Raw genomic sequence first — 9,346 nt, forward strand, 5'->3', positions numbered from 1 at the left:
CAGACAAAAATCTGAAACTATAATTTTTCATAGAACTAGAATGTAACAATTTATATTCAGCATAAGCCCCAAACCCTCCATGTCAGAGAGGAGGCTGATGAAGCTGAGCTGCCTAAGGAGATCAAATGGCAACGATTTCCAAAAAGCCAGATTGTCTATGACAGGAAATGACAATGTGCCAGTTTGGAAATAAAAAAAGGGAAGTCCAAAAAACTTAACGCATGCAAAGATTTTTTTCCCCCATGAAAGAAATTAATTTGAAAAGCGTCAGGGAAAATAAAAGCTCTGTGTTGAGATGAGGTTTAGATGCATGAAGAGCTTAAAATACTTTCATCATGATGTGACTTGGTTTCAGGGTCTAGTGGTTTCATTATGAAGTATAGATAATACAACTAAAAGAATGACTTTTACCATGAACTGACAGAGACCTAAAATGGTAAGGAGAAAAGTTTGATTGGAAACATGTGGCCCATGCTTGCTAGCTTCGTTTATTTTAAAGGGAAAGCCCCTCTCCTCTTAAACTTTTTTTACACTTCTTCATATAGATGACATCTTTTCTGCAACTGAGTAATTCTCCAGGGACAAATCTATACTCAAGGGCCAAATCATGGGTGAGCACGGTGGGGAAGCACACCCCAAGGACCCAGCAGGACTGAAGAGGGACCCTGATGGGCACACCAAGGAGCCTCCAGCTGGAATAGGTCAGGGGGTCTCAGCCCATCCATTTCCCTTAGCTTGTAGCCTAGGCAGCCCTACATATGCCACAGCACACTGTAGAGCTTTCTCTGCTTCTGTTACTGAGATTCAAAATCATTTGAATTTCCAGAATTCCTCTCCACTGTCATTTACTCAGTCCTAAGGCTCTGGGAACATAGATAGGGGTCTTTCCTTATTTTAGAAACTAGGGGATCTTACTAAAGCCTCTACTGAAAGAGCAGACAGCCTGAAGCAGAGACTGTTGGAATCTTGAACTCTCCGGTTCTCATCCTGGTATCCCAGAAACACAAAGACTAATCATTTTCACTAGTGCTTTTTTATTCTTCTCTTCTTATATTTTCAGTTTATTGTGATGAACAGTAATAACCATCTACAAAATACCATATAACAGGTACAGCAAATCCTTTTGAAATACTGCTATATGATTCCAACCCGTCTGCTTCCTTTTCTTGCTGGCTTCTGCTAACACACCTGGTGAAACTCAGAAGGTGCAGCTGGAGTCCCTTTTTGAGTCTTTTATAACATCAATTGGAAGCTGCAACTCAAAGCAATGTGACCCTGCACAAACTGAAACCTAAAAGTTTCCCAAGGCTCTCCTGTGAATTAAATGGCCAAGTTTCAAAAACACGCACATGGCCTTTGAATGAGGTTCAGGGCAGCTGGTCAGAAAAGGGAATTGAACAACAGAAGGGCAAACTTAAACTCAGTAAAAGAGCAGACATTCCAACAACAAAAGCAGGCAGACAATGGTGCTGAGGCCATGCAGAGCTTCCCAGGCCTCTGACGGAGCTAGGGCTCCTGGGAGTTTGGCAATAGTATAACTAATTAGAGAGCCCAGGATACCAAGTGTCAAAGCACTATTTGGTCTCACAGATGTGACTTGGACAGTTTTCGACGGACCCCTTGAAACTTTCTGGGTCTGTTCAAAGCCAATCTCCAGCAATTCAGCGGTGCTTCTGGGGATGGTTCATATGACTCTATCTCTTGAAATGTGCCCTGGGATTAGAACAGAAATTTTGTCTCACCTCCTGTTCCTTTCAATTAGCAAAATAGCAAACTAGACCAGCTTCTGCAGGGCTCCATAACATTCAAACCACCATTTTTTCCCATAAGTATTGGTTATGTATCCAGTTCTATAGAAGTTGCTATCACTAAAAATATAGGCATACATCACACTAAACATGATATTTACAATCTTTTTTCGGACATAAGATTTACAAACCTGAAATGATGCTTTAACAATACAATGTTTCCTGAAAGTCAACTTAGACTTAAATTATATTCTGTTAAATAGAGTTGGAATATCCCCTCTCAGAATATAAAATCCTAGAATACAAGTCCATGTCACCCGTATCCCCTATAGCAACTAACATTGAAGCTGAGCACAGCAGGTCCACAGTGAATAATGGATGGTTTATCTGACGCACCAGTTGGAAGCCTGAAACCTGGTGTTTCTTCATGGGTTAGTTCCCCTGGTAGCACTAGCAATGGAGACAGGGGAAAATGCCACTAAATTGTACCATGAACTTCATTCTGTGGTGCAAAAGGAAGTTTATCTTATTTTTGTTCTTCTGGTTTGACATCTGCATTTTCCTCATGACTGGGTGGTGTCTGGCAAGCAAGCACTAGGAGCCCGTACTGGTAAGGGGTCACCTGGCAATGTTCATGCCCCCCCTTGACCGGCATCTGGCTCATGTTACTAACATTCTTCCATGAGGCTCACTGTGCAGTAGGACAGATGGAAGCACCCCCTAGCACGGAGAGCATCTTGGATGGCAGAGCATGTGTGTGTCCATGCCCGTGCATACACATAACACAAAGAAAGTTCAAGACAACTGCAGAAAACAGAACCACTAGCTCAGAAGGAGTTTTTCATTTTTTCTTTGGCAGAATGGGGAGCAGGTGGAAAGAATGCAGAGTCCCTTGCTCAGAAGTAATAAAAGAAAGTTGACTAGCCATACCTAACAGCACACCTCTTAGTCAGTTGGAGGAAAGAAACTTTCCACTTTCTGGACTACATTGTAAAGGCAAATGTTTACTCAAACTTTCTGTCTAAACTTTGTCCACTCTCGTATTTTACAGGCAGTTTTTGCTAGTCCTATTCAAAGAAAATAATGCAATTCATCATTTCTCCATCTGACCAAATTGATGACTACCCTCTGTATGCCAGGCAAGAAGCTGAGGACATGGTGTTGAACAAGAGAAAGGATTCCTTCCTGAAAGAGATTATAATGAGTAAGAACTAGTAAGAACTAGTAATCATTAGTAATGTCATTATATACAATGAGTTATATTATTATGACTCATGGTGTAAGTAGTATACATCGTAACTAGTGATATATCATTATAGTTAGTGATTAATACTAGTGACTTCAGAGAGTAGAAGTGCTTTCTCTGAAAGAAATTAGATAGTTGAGATGACATTGGAGGGGCATGTGTAAGATCGGCTGCTCGGAGAAAGCCTGGAGGAGGAGGTAACATTTATACTGAGTGCTGGATAACAAGAAGGGGCAAACAGAAGAGCAAACACAAAGGCCGTTGCTTTTCTGTCTGTACTGACGGGCCTGGGCGGCCGGATCCCTGACCCAGTCTCCCGTAGCCATAAAGGCTGTGTGTTAGCATGGCCCCTTTCAGTTGGCCCAGATGCACAAGAGCTGAGGACAGAGACCTGGCAGAGATTCTCTCAGCTTCCAAGGAAAGGAGAAAACATCGGAAGAGGAAGAATCACACCTGGCCAGGGCATGTCTTCCCCCCCTCCTTGTAGTGATAGTTCCTGTGGTCCTGGAGTAATGAAAATTACCTTCAAGCATCTGGGAGGCAGGGGCTGGTGAGCAGCAGAGTATTGGCTGTTTTTATAGTTCATAAAGCACAGCCGCCATGGGCCTTACAACACAGCCCTCGGCCAAGGCCAACTCAAATCAATGGGCTCTCATGCTCCCTGTTCAAATGGACGTGTCTTCCAGTTTTCTCCCTCTACCACGTCAGAGCCTCCCAATTGCATAGATGGCAGGAGGCAGCCTGCTCCTTTAGCTTTAGCTATCTATCCTTTCTTAAACTTGTGAACTCTTATCATTTTATAAACTGCAACGTCACAGTTAAAAACAGAGTTCTGGAGTCGGGCTGCTGGGATCCCTATCCTGGCTATACCGTGCTGGCTGGAACAGGTTACTTTATCTCTCTAAGCTTCAATTTCCTCATCTGTAGAACAGTGGTTGTATTTCCTCCCAGAGTGGCTGTGATGATTCAAAGAATCATCCACGTAAAGCCGGAGCGCACAGTACGCAGCCAGCAGAACGCGCTTGGTCAGAGCTGGCAGCCCGAGCAGTGAGAGGAGGGGGAACGGGTCAGCGTCGCAGTGATGCTCACAGGCTCCCCACTCGGCACCCATCCGCAAGCCTCAAGGGTGCCTGGCTTTACCGAACACTTTGGTGCCTGTGACCAACCTCAAAAGTCCTAGAAAAAAGAAAACAGGAAAACAGTGTGATTTCTCCCTTTCATACTTTCACCGTATTTTCAGAATGCTCTAATTGGGCGCAAGGACCAAATTACATTGTTTCAAATAAATATTAGAACAATCACAAGAATTAGAGAAAAGAAAAGCTGGTCTGCAGATGTCCGGCCATTCATAATCATCTTGCTTATGGATTGCTCCCAACCAGGAAGCAGGGGGTACAACGTCAAAGTTTTGGGTTCCTTATGAGATCACTGTTGATCCTAAATAGTAAACCTCCAGATGATACTAATTTTTCAGCAATAAGTTTATAAGGAAAAGAAACAGTAATCTAGCTCTCTCCCTAAATGCTTGTAAACACTCATTAGTTCATGCCCTTCTGTTCTTCTTTTCTATTTGGCTAAAAGTTTTCAAACCCAGGGACCAGGCCTGCTCTTTGTATATGCCAACAGCAAAGCTGATATGTGTGGTAATGATACTCACCTGATGTCATCCACCTGTACTTCTTTAGAATGGGGGTCTGGTGAGTGTCTCACAACCATGGAGTATTATATTACTAATCTTTGTTTTCCGATTGCCTGGCATAGCTCCTGGAATGCTGGTTTCCACTAAAATTTTAAGGGAAAGGTTAAAATAGAAGAAGATACATAAAGATGTGAGGAACTATCATAGAAATACAACACAGAATAACAACAGAAGAAAAGTAAACCCAGTATGATAGCACATGCTGATAATGTAGTTAAAATAGGATTAAAAATAATATTCCACCTAGACATGGAAAGACTAATGAGTGTATTTCTCAAACACATAAGAAAAAAAGTATGGGGGTTGCCAGGCCTGGGCTGGAATGATAATAGCTCCAAGGTCACCAGAGACTCGGGCTCTTTTCTGCAGTTATGAAAGTGTAGCCCTCACTGTCACAGTCTGAAAAAGCTGCTGCAGTACCAGCCATCACAGCCACCACAGCACATTCCAGACATCAACATAACAAAAGGGAAGGGAAGAAAGAGAATTCCTAGGATTTCTATACAACACTTTTGCTTACGTTTCATTAGCAAGAACTTAACCACCTGACCTCAGTCAAATACAAATAAAGATATTGCCCAGGTGTAGGCTTCAAAGCAGTGGGGACGAGATGTTTGGCAAGAGGATTGTCAGGATAATAAAATTACAGAAAGGTTTCCGAGTTTGCAGAGGATTTCACATGTGCATGCATTGTGGCAGGGGTGGGGATGTGGGTTTAGGAGAGAGTTGGTACAAAGGAACCTGCAGCCTAAAGTGGCTAGAGTAGCATCCAGCTCACCCAGGGCCTGATCTGCCAAAAATAGATGTGCTTAGGGACATAATGAGGCAGAATATTTTAAAAGCAAATAGGTGGTCTTCACCTGGTCGCTGTTGGTGTTGCCCAAGCCAGTTTATCAGTAGAAAAGTAGAAAGAGGTCCAAGGAAGCAGCTCAGGCCCAAGCAGAGCTTCAGCTATTAGCCTGGGGTCCCTGTGTGCCGAATCTCTTAGGACCTGAACATGACAGAGAGGGTGAAAGGTGAAGGGTTCTTACCCTCATGCAACACCGTGGAGGTGTCAGGGGAAGCCCAGTGCTGCTTCTCTCTCCTGCCCTTATTTGGGGTCGGTCATGAGTGCCTTGGGCTAGAATCAGTCCTCTCCCAGACCTTCTGTAGCCTTGACTACTGCGACACTGTTATTTTTTCAATGATAATTTTCAATAATACTTGCTGTTGAATGACTTGAGAAATGGCCATCACTATAAATATACCAGCCACCCTCTACAGACACACACACACACACACACACTCTCCTTATCCCAGGACAAGCAGGTTTCTGGAAATTAACTGATCAAACATTTTGAAGGATGACTCAGCAGCGTAGTAACAGGCTTCTGTCTCCCTAATGAATGTTTATTCCTTGGGTAGCAATAGCTGGGAAAATGGTCCTCCTATATTCCTGGCAAGGAGAGAAGAGTTCAAGTCAGTGAGGAAGACAGCACCACACTGAGAGGTCCTGCAAATCTCTGTCCTGTGGAAAAATAGCCCTGAGGCAGAGAGCAGCGGTGATATTGTGGGAAAATCATTCACTGAGTGCCTGCTGGCCCCAGCTCCAGGCCCCAAATTTAGAATAAATGAAGATGGAAATGGCTGAGTTTGGGAGATTTGGGGTTTTGGTTTTTGGTTTGATAGAAGAGAGATGGGAAGAGAGTCATTAACTATGACTATAAATTTTATCTCCAATTTCAACCTTTCTACTCTAAAATCTGAGAATCTGAGAATTATCTATGGCACAAAGGGGTATGGACCAAAAGCTTAAAGGAATTCTATAAAATTGATCTACTCTCAGCAATTTAAAAACACCCCAACCTGCTTTCACCCTGCCCAGCAGCAGGGTTCTGAGGCCTCTGCCTCCCAGCAGGTGCTTTAGCTCAGGATGCAACCTCTCTTGGTGCTTTTAGTTTAGTTTGCTGCCAAGCTCATGGCTTATAATAAATACATTGTAAGAGTCTCAGATGACTCAGAGTTCTGAATCACCCCCATCTTCTCCCTCACCTCCAACTTCCCTATTGTTAGGACATAAAACAAGAATATCTATGAACACGTTCTATTCTGTCTATATATTGCTGAAAGGATTATAATGATCAATTTTAGGGATCTGTGGGTCATCGTAGGATTTTCACAATTTCTTCAGAACTCAATATGAACTCATCTTCATTAAATCAAAGGTCAGGAGAAGAGATGGGAAGAGGGATCATAAACCATCTGGATTCTGTAAAGGTCTAGGTGAGAGGCAGTCCATGGGTCTAGAGGCAGGAAGAAGCCTAACTAAACTTTAGACAAGTTGAGGGGAAACATTAAAGCCATCTTGATCAAGCCTTAGAGTAACACCAGGGAGTCATGTACTGATTTATCCATTTTACAGATTAGGAAACTGAGGCACAGAGAGGTTGAGACTTCTCTAACTCACAAAGCCTCACAAGTCCCAAGCCATCCCCAAGCTCACATCCTTCCCACAGCTCCCAGTTGCCCAAGCACGAAAATTATTTCTTACTGTGGCTTGCACTCAGTACACCTGCTTTACATCCAAAGGTGCCTTGATGATAGCACATTTGAGGGCTCAGCCTGAAGATGGATTTGGGAGAATAGGGAGAGGGAAAGGTGGGCACAGTATACGTAAGGGTGAAAGTAATCAGCCACCTCCCTCCCACCTCATTGCGCACATTTCTGCAATCTCCAACAAGTGTTCAGAACGGAGTTGGCAGTAATCTAGGCAAAAAGAAATGAAGATGAGATCCCATGGAAGTGGGAATAAAATGGGTGGGATACATTTCAGGGACACTTTGAAAGAGTAGCAGCAGTTGAAAACAGAGAGGCCAGGAGGGACATAAGAGAAGGACCTGTCCAACATGATGTCAATCCTGGGAAGATGGGAACTGAAATAGTTGGGAGGGGGAGCAAAATTTAAAGGGAAAGATGTGAATTAAAGATGACACATGTTGACTTTAAGGTGAACTGACACGTTTATAACTGGAAATACTAGGTCTGTACCATAGAAATAAAATTGGTGCCGTCGATTTCCAACTTGGAATTGCTCATCTTCACAGTGGTGCTATAGATACAAAAACAGATGACTTCAGTACAAGATGAACTTCTCAAGAGAAAAGCTGAGGGCACAATAAGGACACTTAAAGAGCCATTGTCACTGACGGTCAGGTAAGGAGGCAAGAGAGCAAAAACAAGGGAGAAGAAGGTACAGAATGAGAGCAACAAGGGGAGTAGAAGAGTCCGGAAGTGTTCAGTCATAAAAACCAAAGCAACAAGAAGTATAAAAAAGAAACAGATGGCCAGGACTCAAATGGTGCACAGAAGGAGAACAAGGCAGGGAGGGTACTGGGGAGTTTCAGGAGGAACATTTCAGTATAATTGTGCGGGTGACACCACAAAGCACAGGGTTAAAGGGAGTGGTAGATGGATAAAAAGCAGAAGTATTGGGTCACAGTTACGCAGTAAAAAGAACAGAGTTTGAATGGTAGTTTGAATTGTTTTACAATAACAAGGGAAAATATTTTGAGAACCCAAAGCACGAATTCTGGATCCAATATATTTATAGAGGTTTCCATACAGATTGCTAATGTAGAACCAAAAAGTGTATGGATCTTTAAGAATATTCTATTTCTCCACCACACTTTGATGAGTTCCATTTCTATTCATAACAGAAGACTTCTAGCTGAGGGATTTCTAGCCTTTTGATTAAGTATAAAAGAGAATCTTTCTCAACCTGTTCAGCAAACCAAAGCCCTTTAACTTGTTAACAACTCTACCATGGACCCAGAGAAAACACATATTACTTACTTAGCTTGGTGTCTTTATCATTTCAGGTTGCAATAACAAATTACCATAGGTTGGGAGGCTTAAACAACAGACATTTATTTCTCACAGTTCCAGAGACCGGAAGGTCCAAGATCAAGGTGCTGGCAGATCCGGTGTCTGGTCGGGGGGCCTCTTCTTGGTTTGCACATGACCATCTTCTCCGTGTATCCTCACAAGGCAGAGAGCAAAAAGGCAGCAAACTCTCTAGTGTCCCAGAGAAGCGCTAATCTCACTAACGAGGACTCCGCCCTCCTAACACTTGGCACTTGGCCACATGAGTCAGAATTCCTGGGCTTCAAGGAAGGATGTTGATGTTCTTAAAGAGGTTTGGGAACATGGCTGTAGTTGTCACACTTGAAGGTGGTGGATGTCTGCAGAGCATTAACTAAGAAAGTTGTCTTTTTGTCTGATGCATCTCCCTATGATAGGTACCTGCTTCCAAATGGTGATCATTTGCCAGCTCTTGACAGTCTCCAACTATTTGCTCTGAGGCTGTCAGGCATAGGTTTGCTCAAACAAGGACTGTCTTTGTCCTATTAATGTTTTTGTGTACATACATCTCTTTCCAGAGATGGCCAGCAAATGCACTTGGAAGAGGATAGCATATCTTTCTATCCCTGCCTTTCAGCACTTCTTAAAGCCATCTCTTTTTCAAAGCAGGCCCACACCTGATCAGTAGTTTAATGGATTTATTACAGTTCCTCTTATCCTTTCCTGTTCTTAACCTGTGTGTCCATTTCTCCTCTGTGATTCTCTGGAGAGCAGGCCTCCTCCAGCCTCCATATCTCTCACCTGCAAAGGAAC

General features: G+C 43.1%; 1 long non-coding RNA gene across 2 annotated transcripts; it reads right to left on the reverse strand.

Annotated features, from left to right (window-relative positions):
* Positions 1–257: 257 nt before the first annotated feature.
* On the reverse strand, positions 258–8,878 carry LOC118971228 (uncharacterized). 2 transcript variants are annotated; one of them, XR_005059582.2, is made up of 4 exons: positions 8,525–8,878; positions 5,554–5,684; positions 4,652–4,776; positions 258–4,170 (listed from the first exon to the last, which is right to left on the reverse strand). It is a non-coding gene; the product is annotated as an uncharacterized lncRNA (long non-coding RNA). The 2 variants fall into 2 exon arrangements; XR_012129943.1 differs by lacking the exon at positions 5,554–5,684 and having other exon boundaries at positions 8,525–8,870.
* Between the last annotated feature and the right edge of the window lie 468 nt (positions 8,879–9,346).

This window comes from Manis javanica, chromosome 1 (assembly GCF_040802235.1).
Source record: "Manis javanica isolate MJ-LG chromosome 1, MJ_LKY, whole genome shotgun sequence".
Taxonomy (NCBI): Eukaryota; Metazoa; Chordata; class Mammalia; order Pholidota; family Manidae; genus Manis; species Manis javanica.